This window comes from Phyllostomus hastatus, unplaced genomic scaffold (genome assembly GCF_019186645.2).
Source record: "Phyllostomus hastatus isolate PE091 unplaced genomic scaffold, TTU_PhHast_1.1 phas_scaffold_46, whole genome shotgun sequence".
NCBI classification, from domain to species: domain Eukaryota; kingdom Metazoa; phylum Chordata; class Mammalia; order Chiroptera; family Phyllostomidae; genus Phyllostomus; species Phyllostomus hastatus.
The window spans coordinates 12,400,942-12,406,824 of NW_025334032.1; the positions used below are offsets into that span (position 1 = coordinate 12,400,942).

Genomic DNA, 5,883 nt, shown 5'->3' on the forward strand with positions numbered 1-5,883 from the left:
TATTTGGCATTACATTACAACATAAAGTTTTAAGCTTTGATCATTATTTTGAAGTTTTAATTCTCAAAAAGGCCTTCAGGAATATTTTTATTTTGAAGTTGATATGATTCTTATGTTTAAATAATATATATATAACGTAACAAAGAGTTGGGAGACCTGCCATTCTAGGGCATGCTCACATTCTGTGTATGAGAGAACATTCTCCTTCACAATCTTGCTGGTAGATGATAAATTAAAAGGAGATTTACATTATCAATTCAGTCAGATTTACTTAATACATCATGAAAATGGAACAAAGCTTGAAAGGAAACAGTATAAAATGACTTTCAAATTGTGACTTTGCCTTAGGTTTCTGGAAGGAATTGCTTTGAGGTGGGAATGTTTGTAGACTCCCAATGTAGAAAGGTATTTCCCAGTGTGTTGTGCAAAAGGGTTTCAGATGCTCTTCTAAAGTCTATTTTCTGATGGGATAGTAGTCACACCTTCTGAGAAGATTAACATAATTAGGTCATTAAATGGGTCAAGCTAAACTCGGAGAGCCAGATTCTCTGTCTCGATTAAGATGATGTTTCCATATGATGTTCCATATGATGTATACATATGTCAAAATTTACCACATTATACACTTTAAACAAATATGTGCTATTTTGTTGTATTTCAAGTCTGCCTCTTTAAACTTGTTTAAAAAGTGTCATGTACCAGAGTAAAGGGGAAATTAAAATATTTCCCAAGTATTTAAAATGGCATATGCCAAGATTGTGTGTGTAAAGGTTCACATGTACATGCAAAGTGTTTGAAATTAGTTTAAAAACTTAATGATGCTTATTTAAGTTTATTTATCACATCAAATCCATGTCTCTCACTCTCTTTCAGGTTTTATTAATCACCATACCTTTTCATACATTGTACAGATGCGAAACTACTTGTCATCTCCCAGACAGATGATGCAATTTGTAACTTTATTTTGTTTATGTCCTCCCTCCTTTACAATACCTTTTTCTCATTTTCTCTGCTATGAATAAGGCTCAAATAAACTTCCAATTTTGAGTGGACCTCCTCAAGTCAATGTTTTAATGTTTTTATTTAAGTTTCAATAGCACATAATACATACTAAGTTCAGAATTTCTTACATCATACTAGGTGGGCCAAGACAGTGATGTTTTCATTTATCCTGCATGTTCAGCAACTAGCCTAGTCCATAGTAGTTGCTATGGAATCCTCAAATAGACCAGTGAATAAAATAATACATGAACAAATAATGTTGTTAAAAATCTTAATAAAAATTACTTTTAGAAAAGTAAATGTGTTAAGCACTTCAAGCTGAGTACTTCTAAATATCAGAGCAATCCCACAAAATAGATATTATTATCCATCTTTTATGAATATGAAATTGAGTTTCAAAAAGATGAACCATTTTCCTAAGGCCGCATGGCTATTAAATGTCAGAGTTGGAACTGAGAGCTGGTTTGCTCCCGATCCAGAGCCTGAACTGGTATGGCAGCAATGGAATCTTCATCTGTGCCCTGATAGATTAGTATTTCAGTCCAGGCATGCTTCCATCACCATACTTACTACACAGTTTATATTCAGGAGTCAGATTTCTTCATTGCCAACTCTTAACTTTTCTTTAAGACATTCCAAATTTGTTTTTGGATATAGGCATACACTCAGACATCAGCACGACTTTCTCTTAACACTGCCTTCAACACACAGCCACCTGGGCTTTCCAAAGACCCAAATGTTTTTAACACTTTTAAGTCATACACCATCTTTCTTCACTATTAAATAAAATATACTTTGTATAAAACATATGAAAATATTTAACCAAAACTTGGGATGCTGGGTGAAGACATCTACACATTCCCTAACAAGGGTTACTTAAAGATACACCTAAGCTCTCACAGAGGCAACATTATGTTGAGTGGTAAGAAGAAATGGCAGTATTAGCTGAATAATGGTTACTTAGGTTTGCACAGGAATATAGTAACAAAGAGAGTGTTTGATAAGAAAATGCAGATAATCTAAAATAATAATCTAATTGCAAAATCTGTAAATGAAATGTGCTTTCAGCACTTGTCCAGTCACTTAAGCAAGGAAGCAGGAGTCCTGTTTGACTTCTTTCTTTCCCTGAACCTCCACATTCTGTTTCAGAAACTCCTGTTTGATACTATCTCCAAAATACATCTGCATGTGGCATCTCCTCTTTTCCCATGCAAAGCTACAACCTATTCAACTATCATCTTATGTCACCTTGGGTGGTCATGGCCTCCAAACTGGTACAGGGTGCAGCCCAGATGGCTATGAAAGCAACCCAACACAAGACTGTAAATTTACTTAAAACATTATGAGATTTTTTGTGTGATTACATGTCATAATTCATTTAATGTGTGGCCAAAGACAACTCTTCTTCTCCTAGTGTGACCCAGAGAAGCCAAAAGGTTGGATATCCCTGGTAGAAAATTTCATTCTTGACTTCTTCCCTTTTACTCTCTGCCTGGAAGCCACAATCATTCTTTCAAACTACAAACTAGATTGTGCCACCACCTGTGTAAACCTCAAAGACTTTCTGTCGAGCTTAGGATGAAATCCAAACTGCCAACAGTGTCTCACAAAGTCCTACATAACTTCATTCTCCTGGCCTCTGGGCTTCATCCACAACTCAGGGTCTGACAGGACCATTTAAGTGCCTATGCATTGATTTTGAAAGTAGGCATTTTTCTTGCTATAGAAGAAATTTTTCTTCTATAGAAGGCATTTTTCTTGCTTTTTCTTTTCATAGAAGATGAGGTTCAGTTCGTCTTTACTTAGCCTGCTTGCTCTGTGCAATTGTTCACTTTCTGACCTTTTCAGAGATAGGTTTTCTATCTCTGATCTAGTTGGTTTTAAAATCTTCCTAGATACTGGTATTTGTATCCCTTATTTGGACATTCGTAGGATTCCCATGACCCTTGTTCTGGATTCAGGTCCATGCCAGGGTCTGGGAGCTTAGGAAAGAGCCCAGAGCTTGTGTACTACAGGGCATCAACTCTGCCACTTGGCCATTTCATACCAAGTGTCATAGCCTGACACATAGGCTTCTACCTTGAACCCAATTCTGTACCTTCTTCCAGACTATGGTTGTCTGGCTGTGGCCTTGATTTTAGTATCTGGTGTGGAAATTCCAGTCCTTGTAACTGGTGAGATTTTCTTGTCACTGACTTTGAATTTCCAGGTATGATCTTCTTCAGAATTTTCAAACATTAGACTCTACTCTCTTGTTGATTTCCTCAAGATGCCATACCTCTTCTCAAAATCACCCTACCTTTTGTTTTAGTAATTGTTTGTTCTAATATTATTAGATATAGTTAATACTAATGATAAATTTACTCCAACTCTTAAAAGTTACTGTTTTAATGAGGTTGAGACAAACTACTCTCTATATTAACAGGTAATTATTGTTTGCAGCAAACATGAGTGAAACATTTCATTAAAGCATGCTCTATATTGTTTATTATGGAGCAAACACACAACACTATATTTATTCTACTATAGTAAGTATGAAGTACCAAAGGTAGCATTGCCTTTCAGTTCCAAACAGAAATTGATTTATATATATTCTGTGAACTTAAATGTGAAAAAGGAAACAAAATAACATTAAATTAAAATTATGCATTTACATTTCAAAATATGTGTATTAATATTTAATAAAATAACCCATAGTTATTGCTGTATTTAAAAAAATTAAGTCCTACTATCCTACCTTGGACTAAGGTAAAAAACAATCCTTAACATTTTAAAAAGTAACAAATCACAAAGCCAGATACTTTTTCAAAGCTTTTCAAAAACTTCAGATAGTATGAAAAATTCAGTAACAATGACATAGAATTTATGGTACTAGAATGAAATAGTTTAGTTTTATCTAAATTTAGCTTAATCTCTTCTTCCAGTGAAACCCAACACAAAGCTTAGACTGTCTGCCATATGTAGTTGACTAGTCATCTCATGCTTGTGTGACATCTCTATTAAGATTATAAATTCCCTGAGGACAGTTATCCCCTTAGGTAATTTATTCCAATATATTCATGAGTTTGATCTCAGCTGTCACTCAAAAGGGCCAAGAAGATTTCCAAAATTAAAAATTAGAACCCAATTAATCTTCAGCATAACGTCAACATGTTTCATATTTCCTTTAGTGAGCCAAGAAATTTTGGAAGGTGACATCATGTCTGCGAAAATGTCACACCCAGCAGGAAAGATTCTTTGACTAATTAGAGTAGCCCTTTGAGGTGATACTGTGCAGAAAAAGTGTTGAAAATGTGCAGTTGTCCAAAAAGGATAGAGCAGTTCACTTTTTTTCCACATTACACAGTATTTGAGATCCCATTGTTCAAGAACTCACAGTCCTGCAAAATCACTGTTTGGGGCACATATGCCACATAGATTAAAGGGATGCTTATCTTCCTGCTTTCCAGTACACTGTATCACAGAGAACACAATGAGAAAAAAGAACAATAACTACAGATCTAATAAAAATTAAATGTAGCAAATGTTTGTTATCATTGTTAGAACGACCAATGAATTTTTGGTCCTTTCCAATTGTAGATGCTGAGCACAAATCAGCATTTCCTTTCATGCTAATTGTTCTGGGACAAAGCTGAAAAGATAATCATTACTTAACTGAAGTTAAGAAGGCAGACATCTGGAATCCTAATAAAATATTATTGTGTATTGTGATTTATTTATTCATTTTTTTTACTTTTGTTCAAGTACAGTTGTCTCCATTTTCCACCCACCAGTCCCCCCCTACCCGAGTCATTCTAACCTCCCACCCTCAATCCTATCCCGCTTTGGCATTGTCCATGTGTCCTTTATGCATGTTCCTGACAACCCTTCTACCTTTTCCCCTATTATCCCCTACTACCTCCCCTCTGGTTAATGCCAGTTTGTTCTTAATTTTAATGTCCCTGGTAATGTTTTGCTTGCTTTTTTTTTTTTGATTCCACTTATAGGTGAGATCATATGGTCTTTGTCTTTGTGGTTTATTTAAAAATTATCAGTTTTGCGTTCTTGCATCTCGGCCAGCAGGATGCCATCCAGACTGAGGAAGGCCTGTACAATTGAGAGCCACATGAGCCATGGCTACAGACATATCTGCAAGCACAGGAAGCACCCAGGAGGCCAATGAAAAGTTGGTGGCTTGCATCATCACAGGATCGACTTTGACAAGTATTACCAGGGTTACTTTGGGAAAGTTATATGAAGCATTACTACTTAAAGAGGAACCAGAGCTTCTGCCCCACTGTCAACCTTGATAAACTGTAGACCTCAGTCAGTGAGCAGACATGGGTGAATGCTGCCAAAAACCATACTGGAATTGCTCCTATCATTGAAGTGGTACAATCAGGCTACTACAAAATTCTGGGGAAGGGAAAGCTCCCAAAGCAGCCTGTCATTGTGAAGGCCAAATTCTTCAGCAGAAGAGCTGAGGAGAAGATGAAGAATGTTGGTAGGGCCTGTGTGCTGGTAGCTTGAAGCCACACCGAGGGGAGTTCATTATATTCTCACAAGTGCTAAAAAAAAATCAGTTTTTGGCTGCAAAATAGTATGTTATCAGAATAAAATTAAAATAAATATTTCTTTTAAAGACATTGCTTAATATTCATTTCATTACTAAAGTAAACATGAAATAAAAACTAAGGTTAACCTGGGCTGGTGTGGCTCAGTAAATTGAGCCCATGAACCAAAAGGTTGCCAATTTGATTCCCAGTCAGGGCATATGCCTGGGTTGCAGGCCAGGTCTCCAGTTCAAGGCGTGAGAGAGACAACCGGTTGCTGTTTCACTCACACACCATGTTTCCCTCCGTCTCTTTCTCCCTCCTTTCCCCTCTCTATAAAATAAATAAA

At 36.2% G+C, this 5,883-nt stretch overlaps 1 pseudogene; it reads left to right on the plus strand.

Annotated features, from left to right (window-relative positions):
* Nucleotides 1-5,065: 5,065 nt before the first annotated feature.
* Nucleotides 5,066-5,511, plus strand: LOC123807684 (annotated as a pseudogene).
* Nucleotides 5,512-5,883: the final 372 nt, after the last annotated feature.